This window comes from Pyrus communis, chromosome 13 (assembly GCF_041283825.1).
Source record: "Pyrus communis isolate YQ-2024b chromosome 13, ASM4128382v1, whole genome shotgun sequence".
Classification (NCBI taxonomy): Eukaryota; Viridiplantae; Streptophyta; class Magnoliopsida; order Rosales; family Rosaceae; genus Pyrus; species Pyrus communis.
Genome location: NC_142577.1, coordinates 11,343,965 through 11,371,884, shown reverse-complemented (window position 1 = coordinate 11,371,884; position 27,920 = coordinate 11,343,965). Strand labels below are relative to the sequence as shown.

At 40.5% G+C, this 27,920-nt stretch overlaps 1 pseudogene; it reads left to right on the top strand.

Annotated features, from left to right (window-relative positions):
• The first annotated feature begins 16,741 nt into the window (after positions 1-16,741).
• LOC148691761 (uncharacterized) lies at positions 16,742-20,819 on the top strand (annotated as a pseudogene).
• The last annotated feature ends 7,101 nt before the right edge of the window (positions 20,820-27,920 follow it).

The window sequence follows — 27,920 nt, the reverse complement described above, 5'->3', positions numbered from 1 at the left end:
ACATAAATTTATTAATATTAGGTTTTCTAGAAACGGGCAATTTATTCTTAAGACGAGGAAAAAGAAATAGCAAAACTTGAGAAGAAGGATGTCATAGAAGAGAATGCCATACATCACTACCAACATGAACACTTAGAAATGCAGCATGACCATGAGATAAAGGTGATGAAGATGAAAATGGGTAGAAGCCGTTCTTACTCTTGGCCGAAAAGAGAATCGTCCCTATCCCCATATCCTGTATATAGAAACAATTTGGAAATAATGTAATAAAACAATTATTATCTAGTATAAAATGATTAGTAGATAACATCGAAGTATAAGCATCTAGGTAATGAAGCACATCATTAAGCTTGAAAGAAATATTGTTATGTGAAATAGTAAAGGAACCAATACGGGCAATAGACAAACATGTTCCTCCAGCAACATCAACAGAATCACCACCACGATATTCACAAGATAAAGATAGATTGTTGAGGTCATTGATTATATGAAAGTTGGCCCCAGAGTCCAGAAGACACGGTTGAGCATTTTGGGCAGTTAATGCAATGAGACTTTGAGATGAAGGACAACCTTCGTAAGCCAAGTTGAGACGGTGGAAACAATCGAAAGCACGATGGCCAACGCTGCCACATATTTGGAAGATTGGACAGGAAGTTTCAGATGGGCCAGGGCGCAGAAGGCTAGGAAAGTGGGGATTACCAAAATGACATGTAGCACGGGAAGGATGTGCCCCTTACCACCACCAAAAGCTAGTGCCACCGTTGCAAGGAACATCGAACTAAGGACAACGATCACCACTATCAACTGGATCACCCCTCGAGAAAAACGGCCACCACCACGATTAAAGAAATGCCAGTGAGAGGAACCAAAACACGCACCGACCCCGATATTCCCAAATACCGGGATGTGCAAGTGCTAGCCGACACTCGAGGGTGAGAAACCATTTTAACATATATGCAAGTGATATCGGTGAATGAAAGTAAATAAAATATGTAAACATAAAGAAATAAGCCAATGTGGAAACGTGTTCAGAGATACAACTAATCAAGAATTATTATAAGATGGTACGAACAAGGAATGGATCCTACACTAAGAAGACTCGAAGATACCGATGTGGGAGTGCCTTGACGCCAAGATTGTATGCCTCGATTTTAATTCCTGAAGGGGGCACAAAACAAAGCGTGAGTGGACCAATTTAGTATAAATAATAATAATAATAATAATAAGAAAACCCTTTTTCTTTCAACCATACTAACTCCCTGTTTTGAAAACAATATAATACTACGTAATAGGTTTTTTGAAAACCCTAGCATGCCATGAAAATGTTCTTAAATCAAATCAATAAAGTACTCAAATAAGGGTATCATATTCGCCCGAATTCATATCCAACACCCGAGGGTGAAGCTGTATGACACTAGGTTACGCCAGTGAAGAAAAATGGTAGGTCCCATCACCCGAAGGTGAAGCTGTACGATTCTGGGTCACGCCAGAGAAGAAATATCTATACATAACACACTGACACTAGCCGTGGCTAGTGAAGCTGTCCGACACTAGTTTTGCCAGTGAAGCTGGGAGTATGTCATAAATATCTTACTACTCATCAACTATGTCCTATGGCCATAGACAAATACATACTTGTGTTGTGTGTATGTGTTGTATGATTACCCACTAAGTAAGCACCGAAAAACATAAATCATCTTTCTCATATCAAATCATCGGAGCTCAAAAGCTCAAACCATCATATCATAAATCCATAGAAACTTTCTATCACAAGCATCATAAATCATATTTGTAAATCCGTAATATATCATAGGACATAAAAGCATTAGTTCGTAAAACTTTCATAAAATGTAAGTTCGATAAATCATAAATAATGTGTGAACCTTAAAATCATAAAATCATGTTTTTCATGAATGCAAGCCTAGCATTTAATAAAAATCATGCAATGTAAGAAGGGGTCCACTCACAGATACTTCGTCGCCGAAAAGACGTACAAATTAGAGAAGGTGGAGTCGTCATTAACAAATGCACCTAAGCACATAAAAGGAACAATTAATAAAATCCTACTAAAACAATTGAATCTGGGAAAATGGAGTGCGAACTTGGAATCAGGGTGTCGAAATACCCTAAGTGGGTCCCACGCAAAATTAGTAAAAAGTCAACGAAAAAATCAATGGTCAACCCAAAAAGTCAACCGAGACGCTGAGCTGGTCAACTACATTAAGACATTAGAATTTCACTAAATGGATGTCAAAAACGGACTCAGGGCGTTGAAATTAGTGGAGGAGGATTCTTGGAAAAATTCTGTAAAAGTCAAAGAAGGGAATATTCCATAGAATATTCTAGGAAATATTTCAAGAATAATCTAGGAAATATTCCAGAGAATATTCCATCTGGGTCGGGTCAATGGGTCATGATAGGATTAAAGGCACACCACAAAATAAGGATCTATCCCGCAGAAGATTGTTTTATCTAACTACTTAAAATGTCACAAAAACTGTGTTGCTGTCCCTAATGACCAGCCACCGAAAAATAATTATTAGACCGACTTACACTCACACAAATACTAGACACACAGAGCTACACTCACACAAATTTTTGGGATTTTTGGAGTTGATTTACTATTTAAATTAAATCGAACAAAAACAGATTTTTAAGTAGTTCACAAATTAAGAAAAAACGAGTTAGGAGAATTGCTATCCACCACCAAATAATCATGCAAACATGTTATGTTTCATTCAAATTCCTTTAATTTTTGGATGAAGATGCTCAAGTTGGCTTAATGTTAGAACTCAACCTATTACTCTTTCTTATGTAGTATGTTAAGAGAATGGCGTTTTCAACTTAACTTAGCCCCTAACATGCAATCTAGAGTGGTGTGTTCATAGATTTAACAAGTAGAAATCATTAAAAATGAAAAGAGTTTGAGTCATCACAAGGCATCGTAAGTACTAGCGTTGTCTTACTTATCCTAGAAATTGATTCACATGTTAATCGCAATTAACAAGTACTACTCTAGAACATATGTAGGTCCTCATTCGACAAGGGTAGGCACACACATATTCATAGCATTAGAATCCTAGATATGCTCACTAAGTATACATCCGTAGAAAACACATAAAGAATTCATCAATGAGACAAGTAATGAACCAATTTTCATCCATTTGTAAAAGTAATTCAAACGAAATGTCATAACAAACTTGCAATCATATTCGGGGCTTCAAACAGCCCCTAACTACTAAAAATTTAGTTACACAATCCTTAAGCTAAAACACAAGATAGACATGAGTTTGAGAAAATAGAACCGAAAGAAATTGCCTGAGGCTTCCCCTTTTCTTCCTTCCCCAACACTACTTTTAAACCAATTCTTGCTACATCATTTCTTCTTCTTAACTCACCCACTAATAGCCATTTAGTGATGACAATAAGTGAGAGGAAACGGTAAAACAATTGTAACTCCTTGGGTAGCCTTTATGCCAATTACTCCCTCTTAATCTTCATCTTTAATTCCATTTCCTCTGATATTTGAATAGGTGTCAGCTGGCTTGTTCTTGATTGCATCAGTTTTGGCTGCTAGTTTTATTGGATTTATTGCTTTCAATGATTTCTTGTCAGTTACAAACTGTTCAGCCTCTTGGGAACCTTTCAGTGTTAAAACGGCCATAACTTCTTCTAGAAAAATGATATTAACAATCCGCGAAATGCTCCTGAAAATAGTCATCCGTAGCTTTCCAACCATATAAGGTCATTCTTTAATTCATTCTGAGCTGCCCGTAACTTGCTTTCAAAGTCAGCTGACCTGCACAAGCAGTTTTGACGAATTTGTTACTTGAAATTCCACTTGTGCTATTTTTCTTTTCTTTGCTTGACAAATCCTACAAAACACAAAAACAAAGTAAATAACTCAAAAATATAAGGAACTAACTAAGAGAAGACAAGTGAATTTGATAAAAAAAATATATAAATATGAGCTTATCAGGTCAACGAGTAGGTCAACGGATCGGGTGAAAAGGTCGGTCAACGGGTCGCCGATTTTCGAGAACAAGAAGGCCGGAATCTTGGGAGTTTTCAAACCTCCATAACTTCTTCGTTACTCAATGAAATTAAGTGATTCAAAGACAAAACTTATACTTCAGAATGAGACGAATAGATTGGTAGCCTTCGCGATGGCTAACTCGTTGTGGTTTGGCCAAAAAATGGCATCGAAGGTCGCGGGTCTGTCGAAACCTGCAGAAATGGCTGGATTTTCTGGGTAAACTTTAAACAGAGATATCTCTCTTGTTTCTCAACCAAATTCGACCCATAATAAATCAAAATGAAGCTAGAAAATGTATAACACAATTATAATTGTTTGGAGTTCAAAAAGTGGTAGGGGATGGACGGAAAACGCCTACAAAGGTGTAAAGGTCGCCGGAAATTGGAAAAAATTCAAATGGTTATAACTTCTTCCCCACTTAACGAAATTGGGTGATTCAAAAATGAAAATCATACCTCTCAACAAAGAGAATGGTACATGTCTTGATGGTTAACTCGGTGTGATTTTGCCAAAAATGCCTCAAAAACCATCGGATTTCATGAAGCCTGGGCCATGGTTGAAGCTTGGCATTCCATTCGAGGTTCCTATACTTGAGTAAAAGTGGAGAAAGGTGAGGTGATGGTGGTGGTGTTCGCCGGAGTGGCGAGTTGGTGGTGGTCTTGTGATTCCCAGAGGAGGAAGAGATATGAGAGAGTAGAGAGAGTTCGAGAGATTCCTCGGGAGAATGGGGAGGGAAGAGAAATGGTGAGTTTGAGTGAGGTGTGTGCCCCACGGAACATAAAATAATTGTTGGAAATGTGCCCTAAAACCAATCATATGATGATACTTTACGGACATTTCAAACTAATGTAGTTTAAATGTAAAGGGCAAAGATTATTGTTTGAGCCGTCTCATATAAATGTTATATGCTTAAACGATAAGTCCAAGGAATATGTGATTGGAAGAATGCGATCTAAAGAAGTTAGATTCATGAGACCATTCTTTCGTTGACACATCCTAAACGTTCCTGATCATAGGATTGTCAATTGGGCATTGACAGTCCGTTAAGATCAATACGTGCTATGTCTTCTCTCAGGGAGAGTGACTAGTCTCGAGTCATTGGCGTGTGTGACATCAAGACAAGTACGTAGGTGCTCAATAGAGAATGAGTTCACTGAACACGATCAACGAAGAGTTCTCATATTCATGTCACATGAGAACTCATGGTTGGGATAATGCAAATTAGTCTTTTGACCTGAGGCATCACAGTTGTCTTGTGGTTAGGTCCTTAATCTTTGATTATGTCAAAGTCACTCCATCAGGAGGGTGTCCATGGCATCGTTGGGGTTAAGCCACTTAGCCATGGAGGCAAGTGAATGCGCAACAAGGGATCTCTAACCTTCAAACTGTTTGAGGGAGAATACTCTATGATATGATTAAGAATCTTTGGCCAAAGTATGAATGAGATTTAGGAATGTGTTCCAAATCACATTCAAGGTAATCATATAAGCACAAGACTCACATTGGATAGTAGACATGAATAAACTATCAAACCAAACAATGTGGTCAAGAGTATTGTATTAGAGAAAGATCGTATTGCATTTGTAATCCTAAAACTGAATAGGTTCTCCACCTCTTCTGATTAGCTTGGGTAACCATGACATGCTGCTAGGCGTCAACCATGGTTTGTGGAAGCCCTAAAAGTGTATTATCACTAACGGGAGAATTGAAAGTAAGTTTCAATTCACAATCGATTAGAAAGAGTTTTAATCGCCCACTGCCTCGCTAAAAGGAACCTAATGGATCGTTCACCGAGTAAGGTAGAGTTTGAAGAAATAACAGAGATGAGTAAGAATAATTAAATGGTTTAATTATTTATCTAAGGCTAGGATTAATTAATATGTTAATTAATCAAACGAATAAGTTCGTTAAAGACCTCGGGTTAGTTTTGGGCCGCAAGGCCCAATGGGATTTGAATGTCAAGCCCATTAACTCAAGTTGTATGACAACTTGAATAAACAAAGGGCTTGAAAGCCCAATAAACCTATAGGCCGGCCATGTTAAAAGAATAGGGCTTTTGGTCCATTAGGTCACTTATTTGAAGGGACTATATAAAGGACTTTATAGCCTAAAATTTACTAAGGGTTATTTTTGGGGAAAGGATGAGAACACAAGCTCTCCTTTCTCTCTAAAATTTCAGCCACCTTGGAGGGATCATCTAGCAATCAAACTCCTCCAAGGTCACTCATTTCTTCTTCATTATGCCTTGGTGATGAATCATTAGAGGTTCTCAATTTTGGGAACTTGGAGAAACCTTTTCATCCATCCAAATCCATGGATCTAAGATGCAAGGAATGAAGGCCCTCTCTTTGGGTGATTAGCCTTTGCTTATGCAAAGAGGAATCTACAAAGGTATTGATTTCTCAACTCACTTTGTTTTGAGTTGAGTCTTGGTTCACCTATCTACTAGGCTTTGAAGTTCATGGGTTAAGTTTTGTTTTTGAGTGCATATAAACATGATTCTGCCTTTTAATTGTTAATTGCATGTTGTTGATGTTGCTCAAATGAACTTGTTTTTCACAAATCTTCCTTCAAGTGGTATCAGAGCCTAAGTCTAGTAGTTGGTGAATCCTTTTGGGTTTTGTAGTTCATAGTTTGTGATTTGAATGTTGTAATTGTTACAAGCTTTATTCTTGCTTCTTTGAATGTAAATTTTGTTAGAAAATTTACCATCTCAAATGTTGTAGATGTAGTTCATATGAGCATGAATTTTGGAGCTAAAATTTGGTGCCATGTTTTTGGGGAAATTCGGCCAAATCCAAAGGGTGGTTTTTTGGGTTCTTGTTTGACTTGTTAAAAGTGTTTTAAAGTGACTTTTGGAACCCCTATGTACCCTAGTATGGTTGTATGTTATTTCCCTTAAGTTTGAGTGGTTTTGGTATGTTTTTGGGTGAAGAATGTTCATGGAGCTCTTATGGGTTTTCATAGATGTTCTTCATTGTTCTTGATATGTTCTTGCCAAGAACAAAAGGTTTGGTGTTTTGATTCAAAGTTTTGATTTATTTCATAAAGTTTTTGTTTTGAAATATTTCTTATGTTTAAATATCTTAGATATTTGTTTTGAAAAATTAAAGAAATTTTAGTGGGTAGGTGTGTAATGATTTATTCCATTTCACACACCCCACTTACAAAACTTTGAATTTTTTTTTAATACTTTGCTTCAAAACCGGCCACCCTACTCAATTAGGGTCCTTGTGGGGCTTTTATGCAATTACATAAAGTTTTGATACTTTTGTGTATTTGTACTTTGACCCAAAAGTTTACGTTTTTACGTAAAGGTCCAAAATCACTAAAAGGACAAATTGTTTTGCTCCTTTAATGAAGTTTTAGCTTTTGTGGAAATTTTTGGGTTCTAGTTGTAATTACATGAAGTAGTGGACTTTTGTGTTTTTACAAAGTGACCCCAAAAGTTTAAGTTTTGCAAAATGGCCCAAAAGTTGAGGTCATAGCATTTTGGCCCAAATTAGGTAGAGAACAAAATTGTTTTGTCTCTTTAAATGAGAATTGGATTTTCATTTCATTTAGCTCCATTTAAATCAATTCTATGGATACAAAAACCAAATGAAAATGTTGCATTCAAGTTTAATTAGTTAAAGCGTTAATTAATTAAAGAAAGGGTGATTATGAACCTTAGCCTACGATAATTGAGCTATGTGAATGGCCGTTTCAAATTTGTTTGAACCATGGGAATGTGTAGATTAAATTTTGGTTGTAATTTGATATGATCAATTGTTGTAAAAGAGCATAAGCTCTTCTTTACTTTAAAGTAATTTGATTTGATCAATTGTTGTAAAAGAGCATAAGCTCTTATTTACTTTGAAGTACTCCTTTCTTGTTTTATTCGATATGCATGAAATTGGAGTAGTTGGGTCCAACGCCCAATAAGACAACACGCCTTAATGTGATTAAATGCGTAACTAAAATCAATCACCATCCCTAGACCGAGATTCAACACTAGGCTCGTGTTGAATCAAATCAAAGGTTCATAGTCATCCTAAGGCCCTAAGGCAACTATATAGTCCATCAATGAATGCAAACCTTATGTTAGTAGTATCATATACTCTTGCTTTAAAAACCGTTTTAAAAGCTTAGTGGGAGTATTATATACAACTAAATCAATCAAATGGACCAATAGTTGTAATAGGACCAAAATTGTTTTAATTAGATTAAAATGTATGTTTATATGTGATGAGACCTAAAACCCTCAACAAACCATTATTAAGTTGATAAGCGAGAGATGCTTTGAATATCTCTTCGTAGGCCTTCCACCGTGGTGGGCTCCAATCGTTTGTGACTCATGCACCGGCTTCACCCTATAATGGGGAAGTACAAAGTATGTGCTTACATCCAGGAGGAGTCCATAAACATATGATGAGGTGAGTGTAGACAACGAGTATGACCAACATGATATAATTCTGAGGTTGTGCTTGAACCTCTACATAAACTAAGCATGGTGGGAATAACTTAACTAAGTGCAATGGTGCCAACATGATATAATTCTGAGGCATTCATTCTCTAGAGGCCAAACTAGATGGGTAATTACAAGAGTTGTAAATGACTAAAGTGTTATTCTCTCATCATTATTTTTGCTAACCAAAATGATATAATTCTGAGGTGGGCTTGGTAATGGTGAGTCTCCCATACCCTGCTAAGAGTTCAACAAAACTCTTGAATTCCGATGAGGGATATGGAATTTGCCAAAAATAGTGGGTGGTGCTATTTGATTTAAAGACCCGAATCAAATGGCTTAAAATCAATCAATTTATATTCGTTATGTATTTGTTTACCAATATATTTGCAAACGCTATCCAAAACTTGACAAAGAAAAGCCGAATGCTTTAATTTCCGGACTTAGTTCTACAATCCCATAGATTGTCTTTAATGGCTTGTAGATGTAACTAAGTAGTCTCATCCTCACAATCTTCCTATTGATAATGTGTCATTGGAAGAATATGTTAGATAAGTCTAACATGAGAAGGACAACACTTTTAATGTCATAATTCTTCAAATACAAATTGTTGTATGAAGAAATAAGAGTTGCTTTGAACAACCCTTAATCAACACAAACTTTAGTGCTTGTCTCTTTGTTACACGAACAAGGAACTTGAGAAGTAGGCACAAGGGCATGGACACTTTATGTGCCATGATTCTTCACTTACAAATTGTTGTATGAACAAATGAGAGTTGCCTTGAACAACTCTTGAAAGTTTGTTATTATGTTTAGAACATAATGGTTGGTTGACAAAAATAGTCCATTTCTATGGACTTATGATGATTTTGAATCATTGAGTGTTGAAGTGTTAAACCACTTAACGAGACGGAAACTAGGCAAGGACTTCACCTTTGTGTCCCTATCCTAATGGTTCACTAAGTTTATTGTAAACTATATAGTGAACAATAACCGCACGCTCTCCAAATCGTTTGATGTGTATAACACATTTGAAATGAGTTTCAAGAGAGATAGTGGGAGTTTAGGGACCATGACTATTGTAATCAAAAGGGAAGTCAAATGAAGAAGGCAAAATAACTCCAAGGGAACAAACTTTCTTTATGAAAGGATGGACATTGGAAGGGGTATTTGCAAGAAATGTCTTGCAAGTGTCAAGAACACACCTTTTTGAAGGTGTTGTAAAATGTTCTTGAAAAGTTCATAACAGTTGGTTCTTCTACTTGAATGCATGATTCTGTATTAGTAACTATGTTTTACAATTGTTGTAAAAGTGTGCTAATAAGAAGTAGAAGATTAATGAGAGAAGAGAAAGTACTTCACATTCCAAACGTGAATCGAATATAGATCTCTGCGAAAGCGGATTGTACTTACTTCCTCATATGAACTACCAAAGAAATTAGAAAATACTAAAGATTGTCTTTACATTCCAATTTTAAGGAACTTAAATCCGTCACTATAGTAGAGATGGATGAATGTTTTGTTTGACAAAATATTGTTCTTAATTAATCAATAATTAGATTATTGTAATTTAATTGGTTGTCTCTATAGTAGAGATGATGTGGTAGTGTTAACTGTTTAAGAATATAACGATGCTTAAAACCCAAAAGGTTGCAAGGTAGTGACTAATCCCAACTGAGTTGTGATACCTCTAAAACATAAGTTACGAGTTGGTCATAGATGGATGCTTTGGATCGTTAGATCCGGATCCAATACCTTCTTGTTAAAATTGTATAGAGGCGAAATGTTCGAATCTTTATTCTTTTGGAAAGAAGAAAAAATCACAAAGTTGTTGAGGTTAATTCACTTAGATGTTAGTGGCACTTGTCCACAACATAATACTACTCATGTTGTATGACATTCACCGAAGATCACTCTCGGTTGGACTATAGTTTATTTTGAATAAACACAAGTCCGAATACTTTGCAAAAGGTTTCAAAGAATTCAAGAAATGTAAGTAGATGAGTAAGATGTCTAAAGTATTTACCTCCTTAGATTTGATCCAAGGAAAAAGTAACACTTTAGATTAATTTCCTTGAAAAATATCAAGGAAAGTAGCATCGTAAGATAATGAATTTCTCCATTAGGAGAAGAATGAACATAAATAAGATTTAGTTCGTTGGACATTATCAATTACCCATATATATATGATATATACTTCTAAGACAACCTAGTTCCTATACCACAAGCTCCAAGGTAGTCCAGAAGGATTTATAAACCGTCTCAGTTGAATGGTTTGGACATAATATGGGTTTCCGAAACCATTATTAAGATAGTCTTGATAATATATGTCTAAAACTATAAATCACAAGACAGGTTAGTTGTAGAGATCCATCCATCATGGATCTTAGCAAGCTAGTGGGAGCTATAAGCGTCTTATGAGAAAAGATTAATTGTTTGATTTCTCATAAAGATGTAAATGAATCTTTTGTTTACTAGGTTTACAAAAGATTAGTGGGAGTTGATCATATTCCTAAATTTGAATATATATACATGATATATATTAATTTTGAAAATGAAAGGAATTCGTCATCGTTAAAGTTATGACTTTAAACATTCTATAATGATAGAATGTATATGGGAGACATAATCTATATACATGGGATGGAAATCTATAATGATAGATTTCAAGATATAATTGGATTATATCAATCCCTAAAATAGACAAAGAGATGCTAGGAAGTTTCTCATATGATGATAAACTTCAATTAGAATGACAATTCTAGTGAGACTAGGAAGTTGTTCTTCTCAAAGGGAATGTACCCTTTGACTCCCAAAGAAATAATGCGTAAATAGAATCCTTTATGCATACGCAGAAAGGTGATTTATGTATTTCATATTGTATGAAAACATTGATATAAGTTGTACCTAGAACGGTACAAGATGATATCAGTGCAAGCCCAGGATCAGAACCATGGCAACTGTCAAGTGAATCCTTAGGTATTTAAGAAATACTAAGGATGGATTCCTCAAGAATGAGGAAGAATTAGAGTAACGTAATGGAAGCGTAAATGTATTAGATTATGAATCTAATCCATCATAGAATATCTCTTCATTATGAATGAAGTGATAATGAGATATCTCTTTATTATGACTAAAGAGATATTTGGGTGGAAACGTTAAAAGTAAATGACTTTAATGTGTTCCATCATGTATGCAAAATATATTGCCATATAGAAGCTTACAACATTGTTGTTTGGATGGGAAAGTTCATTCATGAACTCTCCATTCGGTTCCAACCAGAAAGTGTACGACACTAATGGGGCGATAGCTCAAGCCAGGGAATCAAGGTCTCATCAAGGTCCGAACTCAAATGAGAGACTGAACCACATGATTGAGAATCATGTATAATGGTGACGTCGTTATTCTCAAGGTTGCTTCTATGGATAACATATAGATATCCATTGTTTAGGCCTACTACTCAGCCATTTATGAAATGAATTACAAAAGAGGTATCATCAATGATGACTAAGCTGATTGGCTCTAGTGCAAGTGGGAGATTGTTGGAAATGTGCCCTAAAACCAATCATATGATGATACTTTACGGACATTTCAAACTAATGTAGTTTAAATGTAAAGGGCAAAGATTATTGTTTGAGCCGTCTCATATAAATGTTATATGCTTAAACGATAAGTCCAAGGAATATGTGATTGGAAGAATGCGATCTAAAGAAGTTAGATTCATGAGACCATTCTTTCGTTGACACATCCTAAACGTTCCTGATCATAGGATTGTCAATTGGGCATTGACAGTCCGTTAAGATCAGTACGTGCTATGTCTTCTCTCAGGGAGAGTGACTAGTCTCGAGTCATTGGCGTGTGTGACATCAAGACAAGTACGTAGGTGCTCAATAGAGAATGAGTTCACTGAACACGATCAACGAAGAGTTCTCATATTCATGTCACATGAGAACTCATGGTTGGGATAATGCAAATTAGTCTTTTGACCTGAGGCATCACAGTTGTCTTGTGGTTAGGTCCTTAATCTTTGATTATGTCAAAGTCACTCCATCAGGAGGGTGTCCATGGCATCGTTGGGGTTAAGCCACTTAGCCATGAGGCAAGTGAATGCGCAACAAGGGATCTCTAACCTTCAAACTGTTTGAGGGAGAATACTCTATGATATGATTAAGAATCTTTGGCCAAAGTATGAATGAGATTTAGGAATGTGTTCCAAATCACATTCAAGGTAATCATATAAGCACAAGACTCACATTGGATAGTAGACATGAATAAACTATCAAACCAAACAATGTGGTCAAGAGTATTGTATTAGAGAAAGACCGTATTGCATTTGTAATCCTAAAACTGAATAGGTTCTCCACCTCTTCTGATTAGCTTGGGTAACCATGACATGCTGCTAGGCGTCAACCATGGTTTGTGGAAGCCCTAAAAGTGTATTATCACTAACGGGAGAATTGAAAGTAAGTTTCAATTCACAATCGATTAGAAAGAGTTTTAATCGCCCACTGCCTCGCTAAAAGGAACCTAATGGATCGTTCACCGAGTAAGGTAGAGTTTGAAGAAATAACAGAGATGAGTAAGAATAATTAAATGGTTTAATTATTTATCTAAGGCTAGGATTAATTAATATGTTAATTAATCAAACGAATAAGTTCGTTAAAGACCTCGGGTTAGTTTTGGGCCGCAAGGCCCAATGGGATTTGAATGTCAAGCCCATTAACTCAAGTTGTATGACAACTTGAATAAACAAAGGGCTTGAAAGCCCAATAAACCTATAGGCCGGCCATGTTAAAAGAATAGGGCTTTTGGTCCATTAGGTCACTTATTTGAAGGGACTATATAAAAGACTTTATAGCCTAAAATTTACTAAGGGTTATTTTTGGGGAAAGGATGAGAACACAAGCTCTCCTTTCTCTCTAAAATTTCAGCCACCTTGGAGGGATCATCTAGCAATCAAACTCCTCCAAGGTCACTCATTTCTTCTTCATTATGCCTTGGTGATGAATCATTAGAGGTTCTCAATTTTGGGAACTTGGAGAAACCTTTTCATCCATCCAAATCCATGGATCTAAGATGCAAGGAATGAAGGCCCTCTCTTTGGGTGATTAGCCTTTGCTTATGCAAAGAGGAATCTACAAAGGTATTGATTTCTCAACTCACTTTGTTTTGAGTTGAGTCTTGGTTCACCTATCTACTAGGCTTTGAAGTTCATGGGTTAAGTTTTGTTTTTGAGTGCATATAAACATGATTCCGCCTTTTAATTGTTAATTGCATGTTGTTGATGTTGCTCAAATGAACTTGTTTTTCACAAATCTTCCTTCAATAGTCCCACTAGAAAAATAATAAAATAATAGAAAAAGGAAATATCTAAAATAGTGATTTACTAAAATATCTTTCAATAGTTCTGTAATATCCTTGTCGTAGCGCCGAATTCGATTCCGCTTACGCCCATTTGTTCGTAACGTCGAGCACTAAACAAATACACTAATATAATAGATCAAACGCTTCACGGCACAAAATTTAACGAAAGTCAAAAATCTCGCCTCTAAAGGCATTTTTGTAAAATCACATTCAAAATTATAAAAACCATAAAATTAAGGACGGGTTATTACAAACCAGAATTGCGAGAAAGAGCCAAGCCGATGGTGAGAGGAATCAGCGAGAATAAGAGAATTAGCAATACGGGATTTCGCAGCAAGTGGGATGGCCTCCAAATCAGCAAAGGATATTGGAGTGTCACGGGCTTGGGCATCAGCAACAGTGTGTTTGAACTTAAGGCAGACGTTGGACATAAGCATGGGCACTAGATCATCATCAGAAATCGGAGAACCAGCAAGAGCCAATTAATGGACAATGGAGTTAACCTTATCCAAAAACTCAAAAATAGCGGAGTCATCGCGCTTGGTTTGGAAGAAAAAGGTACTCAACTAAAAAAGGCGACTCTAATTAGTGGAAGCATACTGCGTAAGAGCCAACCAAGCAGAGAGAGCAATGTGGTGACAGACAATGGCAGTAAAAGCCTAAGGAGAAAGAGATCCAATGATCCAAGAAAAAACCAAAATTGACTTTCAGCACCTATTCAGTATATTGTGGACTGACGATAGTGGTAGGCTTGCCTTTGTCATCAAGAACGTACTTAAACGGGCATTAAGATGAGCTGTCGATGAAGGATAATAGTTGACAACTCTTAAAAACATGAGGGATTTGAGCCAGCCACAGAGTATAGTTGGAACAATCGAGATTGATGCAGATGGTGTGCTGGATAAAAGGAAAAACATCAGGAGAGGCAGAGATGGTAGGAGCCATTGGTGAAGAGCTTACGAGGGAGAAAAAACTAGAAAAAAAATAATAACAGTTATTCAAGGGATCTGTTATACCATGAAAGAGAATGCAAACTAAATAGCATAACAAGTATGTTGCTAAATTCCTCAATGATTTGAAGTTTGGATTCTCATTCATTATATAGGTTGACAAAGCTTTGATTTACAAGTTGACTTTCAATGCAAGATTGTAGACATCAAAATTTCGGTGAAATGAATGTTGACCAATAATTAAAATTTCAACGTTCACGTGTCACATAAATTTTACATGTAGCGTGTGACTCAACGAAAAATCGAAATAAATTGGAAAAGTCATCAAATAAGACACGTGTCAATACCTGGCAGAAATGATTTATTTCATCTGATTATTTAAATCCAAAAATCAAGTTTTGGAATTCTATAAATAGGAAGCCAAGGCATTCATTTTGGGGGAGAAAGGAAGAGAAATTTACATTACATCAAAACCTTGAAGCCTTGAAACTCTAAAGCTCTCAAGCAAATCCCGAAGGATCAAGAAAGCACTTTTCGTTCTTTGTCAAATCCTCCTTCAAGATCAAGCCCCAACGGCCCTTGAAGAACTCCCACCAACTCAAGATCAAGCCCCGACGGCCCCTTGAAGAAAGTGTTCATCATTCATCATCCGTTCATCCTAAGATCAAGCCCCAACGGCCCTTTGGATCAACAACCTCAACAAACTCATACACCCATTCTTCAAGATCAAGCCCAACGCCCCTTGAAGATCCATTCATCAACTGGTCATCCTTAGATCAAGCCCCGACGACCCTTTGGATCAACAACTCATCCACAAACCTACACCCTACGAAGATAGAATCAGAGGACCAAATTACAAAGAGATTGTAACCCTAAAAATCATTAATACAAAAAATATATTTTGTACACGTATTCTTGTTTTTTGTTTCAGGAATTTTTTGTGTTTACAAATTTGGCACGCCCAGTGGGACATCTCTACCTCTCATCTCTATCCTCAAATCATCGAAAAACGCAAATGGCATCAAGAAAGGATCAAGCTGTTCCTACAATCAAAGAGAAGAACAAGAACATTATCGCCGCAACTGGTGATATTTCGGGCATCACAACCCGAAGTAAGGCAAGAGCTCTTTTTGCCGTGGCTTCCACCCCTGCATTAACTCTGTCAAAGGAACAAGAGTACCTGAGGCACGAGCCTATGATCACCCTAGCCTCGCTAAGGGCATCAAAAGGGGAGAGCCCGAGGAAATACTCAGAGTCCCTACTCTCCGACGCTGATTCAAGCGGCAGTACAACCATGCAAGTCATGACCATTGGAGCAACTTCAATCGAGGAGCAGCTAGCTCAGATGAATGAAGCAATTGCAAAGCTCACACGGACTGTGGAAGAGAAGGACTTGCAGATTGCCGCACTCGTCAACCAACTAGATGCGCGGCCCGACGTGAAAGTCGACCCAAATGTTGGCCTAGTAAAGAAAGAAGTCAACGAAGAAGAGGAGCCTCCAGCAGAGAAAGTCGAAGAGAAGCTGAAGCTAGACCAAGCAACGGCGTTCATGGGATCTCTCTCTATCCAGCAACTACAGGAGATGATTGCAAGCACTATCAAGACACAGTACGAAGAAAGCTCGCATGACTCCGTACTATACTCAAAGCCTTACTGCAAGAAGATTGATGCTTTGAAGATGCCAAGGGGTTATCAGCCCCCAAAATTCATGCAGTTCGATGGAAAAGGCAACCCGAAGCAACATGTCGCCCATTTCATTGAAACTTGCAACAATGCTGGGACAGAGGGAGACTACCTCGTCAAACAGTTCGTGCGTTCGCTGAAAAGTAACGCTTTTGACTGGTACACTGACCTCGAACCTGAGTCTATCAACAGTTGGGACCAGCTAGAAAGGGAATTCCTCAACCGTTTCTACAGTACTCGTCGTACTGTAAGCATGCTAGAGCTGACCAGTACGAAACAGTGGAGAGATGAACCTGTCGTCGACTACATAAATAGATGGCGCTCCTTAAGTCTGGATTGCAAAGATCGGCTTTCTGAAACCTCTGCCATTGAGATGTGCGTCCAAGGCATGCACTGGGGGTTACATTACATCCTCCAAGGCATAAAACCAAGAACATTCGAAGAGCTAGCAACTCGTTCCCATGACATGGAGCTGAGTATCGCTAATCATGGGAAAAAGGAGCCGATTACTAACTTCAATAAGGATAAAGTATTCGCCCCAAATGTAGACAAGACCGGGAAGAAGCCCGCTAAGGAAGCTTTCACCGTCAACACTACCCCCATCAAGACCTCCTCAGCGCCCATGAAGACCTCCTCAGCGCCCATCAAGATCTCCTCCAAGAAGAAAGCGAAGGAGATAAAGACAAGTGAGCCTCCTCGCACCCAAGACAGATACAAGAGCACCTTGAGAGAGTTGGAACAGAAAACGTACCCTTTTCCTGACTCTGACATGGCTGCCATGTTAGATGACTTGCTGGAAAAAAAGGTGATTGAGCTACCTGAATGCAAGCGTTTTGAAGAAATGAATCGCACAAACGATCCTAGGTACTGCAAGTACCATCGTATTGTGAGCCATCCTGTTGGCAAGTGCTTCGTTCTTAAAGAACTCATCATGAAGCTAGCACAACAAGGGCAAATTGAGCTCGACCTTGAGGACACGGCTGCAACGCATACCACTACAATTGCGTTTGGATCGTTTAATCCTGTGCCTCTCCAAACGACACCTGACCGTTCCCGTGAATGCTCAAGTTGCACGGCACCCCCTACACAACCATCATTGGAGAGAAGCGACCAAGATGCACATACTGATAATGAAGAAGGATGGATATTGGTAACCTACAAAAAGACAAGGAAACCAAGACCACGAGTCATACAGCCAAATGTGGAACAAAGAAGAAATCACCACGGCCGCAACAATGCGAAGCCTAAAAGAAACATAAAGCATAATAAAACAACATATGCTAGGGAACCTATGGAGCAGGAGCCACGCATTCCCATTTCCTTGCGTAAGTACTTCCCAAATGACTTTTTCCAACAGTGCACTACCGTGGCCTGTCACATGGTTGAAGTAGAAATAGAAGAGCCCTCAAAAGGCAAAGCTATCGCCACTGAGGTAGAAAAGACCCTCAGACCTGAAGAAGGTCTGCCAACACACTTTAGCATCGAGGAAGCGCTACCATTGCCAAAAAAGATACGAAGAGCACTAGCAGCAGTCCTGGCAGGTCCCGGCGACCACAAAGTGCGAGAAAGTAACGACGAAGGCTCGAAGCTTCAGCCACATGAATGTGCCACATGTTGTGCCACCCATGACGCAATTAACTTCACTGACGAAGACCTACTGCTGGGATCAAAGCCTCACAACCGTCCTCTCTTCGTCTCAGGGTACGTAAGGGAATACAAAGTCAACCGCATGCTTGTGGATGGTGGGTCGGCCATAAACATCATGCCAAAATCAACAATGACCATAATCGGCATCAAGGTGAGTGAACTATCCCTGAGCCGTCTGCTGATCCAGGGTTTTAACCAAGGAGGACAAAGGGCGATGGGCATGATCCGAGTAGAGATGACCATTGGTGAGCTCAAATCAAGCACGATATTCCACGTGATTGATGCAAGAACTTCCTACAGCTTGCTCTTAGGAAGACCTTGGATCCACGCAAATGGGGTAGTGCCGTCCACCCTTCACCAATGCCTAAAATTTTACCGAGAAGGAGTGAAGGTGATCCAAGGTGATACCAAGCCATTCACTGAAGCCGAATCACACTTTGCAGACGCCAAGTTCTACATGGATGAAGACGTGGTACCCGAAGCCCTTCCGGAAGATATCAGATCCACGGGCAAAGCAGCACCTAAAAAGCAGGAGTGGCAAGTCATGCCTAAAAAGCAAAAAGAGCAGACTGTGCCATCTTCAAGCAAAGACGATGACGAGTTTGCTAAATCTACAACAACCAAAGGGAGTAGGATGCCGTCAGAAGGACCGAACGCACCCATATTTCGATATATCCCGATGTCAAGAAGAAAGAATGGTCAATCTCCATTCGAAACTGGAACAAGAAAAGCCGACACACAGTGGCACGTGGATAATGTGAAGTTGCTCAAGACAAATGCAGTTTTGCCTTTGACACAGCTAGGGGGTGCTAAGGTCGTAAGACTACCACAAGGCTTCATAAAAGCTCTACCAAAGAAGGTGGAATCAAGCTTTCTTCCAACCAAGAGGACCGAGGAAGGTTTCGACCCTAACGCCTACAAACTCATGTCAAAGGCCGGGTACGACTTCGCTTCTTCTGCGGTGGCTGGAAAGAAGGTTTCAAACACTGTCAATGACGAAGAACGTAACCTCACCAAAACTCAAAAGAAGTTGAAGGAGCATGGTTACGGAGTTGACAACAACAAAGCCGGACTTGGTTTCACACCAAATGCACCTGTGATGATTTCAAACAAAGCGAAAAACACTAGCGCTCAACACATCAGCGTAAGCATTGAACAAGACCAAGAAGAGCCTAAACCCTCCCCTCGGACGTCGGTCTTCGATAGGATGAGCCATTGAAGCTCCAGAACTTCAGTGCTTAATTGCATTGGTGGTCAAGACCGAACCTCTGTCTTCAAGAGGCTTAACGCGCCAACATCCCAAAGCTCTGTTTTTGAAAGGTTGTTAAAGCTTAAGAAACAAAGCAACACAGTTATCTCTCCTCTGCGACGATCAGCTTCAGAAAGATTTGAAGATAATGAGAAGCCTTTTGGAAAGAGGAAGACAACACCAAAGGAAGAAAAGCTCGATGGGTTAGGAGAAAAAGACGACGTTCGAAGCTTGATTCCTTCAAGGATGAAGCGCCAAGCAATCCTAGAGGTCGACACAAAGGGACCACTGAAAGTAAGAAGGCGTACTATCATCCACACCAGACAATCCTTATGCCAACAAGCTCGAGAAGACAGCACTGAAGAGGAGGTCCAAGATGTTTTCCATATCACGGTTCAAGAAAGTAAAGAAGACGAAATCCCCGAGAAAGATGTCACTGCTGCACCACCACAGCTCGAAGATGGGGGGCAAGCCACAGTCGATGATCTCAAGGAACTCAACTTAGGTACAAGCAAGGAACCAAAGCCTATCTTCGTAAGTGCATTATTAAGTACAGATGAGATAGAGGAGTATTATCAGTTGTTGTTAGAGTACAAAGACGTCTTTGCCTGGACCTACAAAGAAATGCCCGGCCTGGACCCTATCATCGCTGTTCATTATCTTGCGGTCAGGCCTGGAACACGACCGATAAAGCAAACTCAAAAACGCTATCGATCTGAGCTTATCCCACAAATCGAGGTCGAGATCGACAAGCTAATCGAAGCAGGCTTTATTCGAAAAGTGCAATACCCCAAGTGGATCTCCAACATCGTCATTGTCTTTAAGAAATCAGGACAAATACGTGTTTGCGTAGACTTCCGGGACCTCAACGATGCTTGCCCAAAGGACGACATCCCCTTGCCAATCATTGAAATCATGGTGGATGCAACCACTGGCCATGAGGCATTATCATTCATGGATGGCTCTTCTGGGTACAATAAAATTCGCATGGCCCTCCAAGACGAGGAACTAACAGCCTTTCGTACTCCAAAAGGTATCTATTGCTACAAGGTGATGCCCTTTGGTCTAAAGAACGCTGGAGCTATGTATCAACGCGCAATGCAGAAAATCTTCAATGACATGCTACATAAGAACGTAGAATGTTACGTAGATGATGTGGTGGTTAAGACGAAGAAAAGATCAGACCACTTGAAGGATCTGTGAATAGTGTTCGAAAGGCTGCGAAAATACAACCTCAAGATGAACCCGTTAAAGTGTGCGTTTGGCGTCACCTCTGGAAAATTCCTCGGCTTCATCGTCAAGCACCGTGGTATTGAAGTAGACCAATCAAAGATCAAGGCCATTCAAAGCATGCCCGAGCCAAGAAACCTGCACGAGCTGAAAAGTCTACAAGGACGGCTAGCTTTCATCAGACTTCCTTGCCGATCATCCAATCCCGGCTGATTGGAAAATCTCAGACGACTTGTCTGACGAAGAGGTGTTCTACATCGATATTTTCCCGACATGGACGATGTTCTTCGATGGATCCGCACGAGCAGACGGAGCGGGGGCAGAAGTAGTATTCATGTCGCCACAAAAGCAAATACTACCTTACTCCTTCCAACTGAATGAGCTATGCTCCAACAATGTTGCTGAGTACCAAGCATTGATCATCGGGCTCCAAATGGCGATCAACATGGAAATCACAGCTCTTGAGGTATATGGCGATTCCAAGCTCATAATTAATCAACTCTTAACTGAATATGAGGTGAGGAAAGATGATCTCGTCCCATACTTCCGGCTAGCGACCCAACTGCTACAAAAGTTCGAAGCTGTGACACTAGAACATGTGCCAAGAAAGGAAAATCAAATGGCAGACGCTCTCGCCAATCTAGCCTCGAGTATGACACTAGGAAAAGATGAAGTTGCAGACGTGCCAGTTTGCCAAAGATGGGTGATTCCGCTCGTTAATGAAATGTTACTAGATGATACAAATGTCATCTCAGTACTTCCAGTCGATGCTGAAGAGTGGAGACAGCCGCTGATCGACTACTTAGAGCACGGAAAGCTTCCAGATGATCTTAGACACCGTTCTGAAATACGTCGACGAGCACCTCGCTTCCTTTACTACAAAGGAACACTCTACCGACGCTCTTTTGAAGGAGTGCTCCTGAGATGCCTAGGTGAGGAAGAAGTTAATCAAGCCATGGAAGAAGCACATTCAGGTGTGTGTGGGGCACATCAGTCTGGACCAAAGCTACATTTCCGGCTTAAAAGAATGGGTTACTACTGGCCGAGCATGGTGAAGGACTGCCTGGAACACGCCAAAAGGTGCCAAGCCTGCCAATTCCACGCCAACTTCATACATTAACCGCCTGAACCATTACACCCTACAGTTTGCTTCATGGCCGTTCGACGCATGGGGATTGGACGTTGTAGGACCAATTACGCCAAAGTCATTTGCAGGGGAAGCTTACATCCTAGCTACAACAGATTACTTCTCCAAGTGGGCTGAAGCCATACCTTTAAGGGAAGTAAAAAAGGAAACTGTTGTTCGTTTCATCAAGGAGCATATCATCCACCGATATGGGGTGCCTCGCTACATTATCACTGACAACGGAAAGCAGTTCTCCAACCGACTCGTGGACGAGCTTTGCGACAAATACAAGTTCAAGCAGCACAAGTCTTCCATGTATCATGCTCCGGCCAACGGCCTCGCGGAAGCATTCAACAAGACGCTGTGCAACCACCTGAAAAAGGTAATCGGCCGAACAAAGAGAGACTGGCATGAAAGAATAAGTGAAGCACTTTGGGCATATAGGACTACACATAGGACTCCTACCCAAGCTACACCTTATTCTCTCGTATATGGCGTAGAAGCTGTTCTACCGCTCGAAAGTCAAATCCCCTCACTAAGGATGGCTATACAAGAAGGCTTGACTGATGAAGAAAATGCAAAGTTGCGCCTTCAGGAGTTGGAAGCGCTAGATGAGAGAAGGCTCGAAGCTCAACAACACTTGGAATGCTACCAAGCACAGTTATCCAAGGCATTCAACAAGAAAATCCGCCCAAGGTCTTTCCAAGCCGGAGATCTCGTGCTGGCATTACGTAGGCCTATCATTACAACTCATAAGACAAAAAGCAAGTTCACATCAAAGTGGGATGGACCCTACGTAATACAAGAGATCTACACCAATGGCGCCTACTTAATCATGGCAGAAGACGGGTTGAAGATCGGCCCCATCAACGGCAGATTTTTGAAGTGCTACTACCCCTAAAGCAAACGCACCACGCTCCTGGCCCGCAAGAGCATAAACTGTGTACGTCAAAATCATCATCAAAACCATCACTCATTTGAACTACGTCATGACTTGATCCCTCCTCAACCAAGGGTACGTAGGCAACTTGAAACTTCAAAACTTCAAGTACAGTCACATCAAAAAAAAAAAAAAAAAAAAAACACTTTGAAGAATAAAGAGCAAATTCAAGAATGCAAACATTTTATTTCTTTAAAGGAAAAAGTCTGATTACAAAAGAAAAAAAAAAAAGGGGCAAAAGACACTACTCGAAAACTATGTCCCTAAAACTAAGGAGGCGGTCTTCAAGCAAGCCTTCCAAAGCCTTCAAAGTCTCTACCTCGGTGAGAGACAGGATGGGCAACTCCATAGCCATGTCTTTCTCTTGTTCTAGGCGTGAAATCTCCTCTTGGCATTGAGAAAGTGTAGCTCCCTGCTTCCCGAGAACACTTTCAAGTTTTGATGCCTCGATGCCCAGCTGTTCTTGTTCTCGCATCAACATATCTAGACATACCCAAACGGAAGCTAAAGAAGTCTCTGTAGATTGATAATCTCCCGAAGCAGCTTGCTGAGAAGACTGGGCTTGGGTTAGTGACAAGTCTATTGCAGCAAGTTGGTGAGCTCTAACATCTGGACTCAACTTCTTCGAGGAAATAACACGCAAGGAAGAATACTCAGTTGAGGCGGCCATAATTTCAACAATCTTGATCTTCAAGGATGAAGAATCAATGTTAAGATTGTCAATTGCATAAATAAGTTTCGACAAGTCCTCCTTAAGCAACGCAAGGTCCTCCGACGGGCATTTCGAAATCCTCCCCTCAATATGGCTCTTGATATCCATTGCCGCACGAAGATTGATGCGATGAATAAGCTGCTCAGTACCACTAAGGTTTGGCCCTCTCAGAGAGATCTCAGAGCTAGCTGGCAAAGGTATAGAATGCATGACGGGATCTTGCATGCCTCCACCTATACACGGCAAACTTGGGAAACTTGACAAACTTGGGATAAGCTCTGTACCAGGTGGATCCCCAATCTCCTCGCCTGTAGGTAGGTCACCCCCAAATAGCATCTCCGCATAAGAATAAATACCTGTGGTTACCAAGTCAAAAGAACAAGAAGGCCCAACCTAAAGAAAACAAAGAAAGCTGTTAGAAACAAAAGCTAGAACAATGAAAGCAGAAGAAGTCATAAGAGAGAAGAAGATGCATACGTCTTTCTCAAACGACACACTGCCATCAAGTTGAGGGAGCCTAAACACTTCTTTTTTCTTGTGACGAAAATTGACATCGCTATCGGCCTGAGCACCTTCAAGACGTCGCTTGTTTAAAACTTGTTGACCCCGCCGCAAAACAAGTCCATCTTTGTGCGAATCAACTTCATCACCAGCCTCTTCAGATACATCCAGAGGTTGAGAAGACAAGCGTGGGCATTAAGGGACTAAAACCACTGGTCTATCTTGCAAAGTAGCAGCACTCGCGCAATCAAAAGATATCAGTTGTGTAGGAACCACATAACACACCTCCTTCAATACATTAAGGTGTGAATGAGAAGAATTGGTACCACTTGCCATCCCCAAATTCTCATAATATACCTTTGACCACCAACTTACGTAAGCACGGGTTACTGGACTACTCTTGAACTCGTCTTTGGCCGACAGGGTGATAGAAGCATTTGTACATGCACGGGTACAAGACTCCCAATGCATATACACGGCTTGCAAGGAGTCTAATTGGTTTCTTTCCTTCAGCTTGCCTGGCACATGTTGGACAAAACCAAATTGCCTGCTGAAACGGTGGGGACTATACGGCTGAACAATGCATCGATCTTCTTGCCGCAAAGAAACATACCCTGAGCGAAGACTTATAAGGTAAGATAAGTCTGAGAAGCAAAGATGCGAATCGTCCATGATGCCTTGCCGCACTGAGTCAACTCTCGCCAGGTAGTCCATCTTCAAGCCTTCGCAGCTTCCAAACAGTGCTTGTGCCTGGGAATCATCGAGGCTCTTCGAAGAAAGCACGCCAGAATACTTCGTCATCAAAGGCCCTGACTTGTTTAGAGTTGAAGAAAAAAAATGAGTGCCGAAGTACTCACCCAACCAACCATACACATAGTGGTAGGGAAGAACCGCATCACAATCTTCAGTGTTTGCCGAGTTCGAAACAACACTCAAGCCATTATAAATATTGGCCAAAACCGGGATAGCAAGACTGAAAGATTCACCTGCAGCCATCTTGCTAGCAACTTTGAAAACCCCAGGACGAACAAAGTTGACGTCACCGATTGGAAAAACAAATTTACAAAGCCAACAAGCTAAGAAAGCAGCTAGGTAAGATTCTTCCACATGCTCTGATGCTATGCCAAGGTCCTCAAACGCTCTTAACTCGGCAGGGGAACGGCGCCTAGCTGAACCAATGGCACCAGACGGATATGGGTCTCCCTTTGGCTTAGTGGTTTTGTTGCAACTTCTTCTCTTCGAGGACTTCTTGTACCTTGCGTCCTCCCAATACCAGAAGCGGATCCATGAAGAAATCTTCACGCCTGATTCACCTCGAGCATCTTGGGAAAGCTTGTGATATGCCCAAAATAAACAGCGACAACTCGCAGGCAATCCTCGGTTATTGCAGAGAGAAAGTTCCTCCGCACTAGGAACGACCTCGTCATAAAACTTACCTTGGATTGGCAATCCCCCTATCTTGTGGAGATCCCAAAGTGAAATTGACATCTCTCCTTAAGCGTGTTAGTCGCTGAACACCAATGCTCGAAGAACGCATGAAGGACAGAATGATGGAGATCATAACTAAACAAAGATGCGTACACGGCATGGTAAAGGCCCATGCTAGTAAGCACATGTTTAGATCGGCCCAAGACATCTTCAAGCCACTCCCAATAAGACTCAGCAAAAACAGCTTCTCCAGTAGTCGACAAGACATCATTCCAAGCCATAGCTCCGCTGCGAATATGATCTCCGAGAAGCTTAAACGAAGCCGGATGATTGTCATGAGCATGGTGCGAAGGGTTCAAGATAAGAATCCCCAGTGTGCACGTCTCCTTCTCCGTATTTAATCGAACAAAGTCTGCCACCTTCCAAGATACTTCAGAAGACCACGACTTAATATGCATGGAGTTGTCTTTTGTAGGAAGAGCAAGCGCCTTAAGGCCAGTCAGTGGGGCGTAAATCTTCAGCGTTGTTCCCCTATCTTGCGAATCACCTTCCTTCGCGAGAATGGTGATGGTGTTGCTCTTAAAACATTTGAAAAATACCATGACCGCAACAAAGCAAAATCAGCCACAAAACTTGAACAGCAGGACAACAGACAGTGCAATGGTGTGCAGCGAACGGTGCAGCGATGACGGTGCAGCAAGCAGCAGCAAGAGGCACGACAACGTCACCACCGAGGAAAATTATGATCAAAAGGCACTACACAGCATAAACTCGCTGCAGTCTTTTGCATAACCCCACACGGTAAAAGTGACACACTGCAACAAGCTCCAAGCAGCGGCAAGAGGCACGGCAACGTCACTACCAAGGGAAAACTGTGACCAAAAGGCATTACACAGCAAAATCCCTTTGCAATCCTTGCACAACACCACTCTTTCTACACCACCAATTTATGCGCTCCAACCATTATGACCTCAGATAATCAGCTGAGGAAGATGACAAGACGGTGTAAGACAACGTAGCTGTTGTCCCATGAGTTCCAAGCCACCTTCCGCATGTGCCATCAATGGAAGTTTTGTAGCAATTTGAGGCCCGTGGAGACTGAGTCAAGCAAAACAGACTTTCGATGCGTTCCTGGGTTCTTCGTCGGTTTGGCAGCCTCAGCCTTGCAGATGGCCATATAAAGAAAAAAAAAATGATGATGTTGGGAAGCATCTTTCAAAAGAATAATAATAAAAAAAAAATAGGTAGCAATGATGATGTTGGGAAGCATCTTTCAAAAGAATAAAAAAAAAAAAAAAAAAAAGGCAGCAATGATGATGTTGGGGAGCATCTTTCAAAGACAGCACCAGCTGCCAATTGTTTAAATTAGCAAATTGGAAGATGCAAGGCAGTGAGCAAATGCAGTGCCCTATATGCGTGTGTGTGTGTGTGTGTGTGTACAAGTTGTGAAATTAAAAGTAAAGAAAGTAATGAAGGCCATCATTCATGTGTGGACATATTTGTTATATACAAGTTGTAATTTTGTAGAGTTTGAAACTCACACGGTGCCAGGCACACCGAGAGCAATTATATTGACAAAAGAAAAAAAAAAAAAAAAAAAGAAGGAAATAACACATCTTGGTGATATATATGTTTTATCTATATTTAGCACAATACACTGAATAAAATAAAGCATGTCTATTGATCTCCGAGAAATTACAAGTGCGTACCAAAAAAAAAAAAAAAAAGGTGGAGCTTTCACAAAGGTTGTTCACGTGAAGCCCCACTACTTGGCAAAACTCCAGGAGCGGGAGGCATCGAAGATAGATCATTCGAGGCCCCAATACTTGGTGGAACGCTAGATGACGCAGGAAAAAGGTGCCTCTGGAAGAAAGACGCAAGCCTTTGACGGTCACTTTGAATTCGACCTTGAGATTCTTGCATCTCATCAAGCTTCCTCTTCATGCCTGTCGAATAATTATTTGCAAGCACGTGCAAACTTCTATTCTCGTGCTTAAGCTGTTTGATCTCTTGCTTGAGATTTTCCACCTCTGCCATCAATGATTCAACCTGACGGGATCGTGCAAGTAGGCGTTGGCCCATGTTGGACACAGAGCCCGCGCACTGAACACTGAGAGCTAGGGACTCTTGAACGGCCAACTCATCGGACCGTCCTGAAAGTAGCTGACTATCTTTAGGAGTCAGGAGGTTCCGAGCTACTATCGTAGCTGTTGTTGCATCCGTCATCACAGAGTCTTCACCTGTAAGAGGGGCCATTAGAAGATAAGAAAGACGGGCACCATACCTTACCCTGATGCGGCGCGACCGGATCACTGCTGAGACTCAAATCTAAGCAAATGTTAGATGGGTTAGATGGGTTAGCCATTTTTCAAGAAGTTAAAAGAGAAGGGTTGGATGGAGTAAAATCTCAAAGGGCCGGAGACGATTTTCACAAATGGGCAATCTTCAAAGTGTGCATGTTAGAGGTGATCGATCACCTCTATAAAAGGAGAGGCGACACAATCACCGATTCAGAATTGAAGAGACACCACTCTTCAAAGCCGGATTTTCCTGCGTAAAGTTCGCCAACTCTTCAGACACAATCTCGGCTTTCCAGATAAAGCGTTC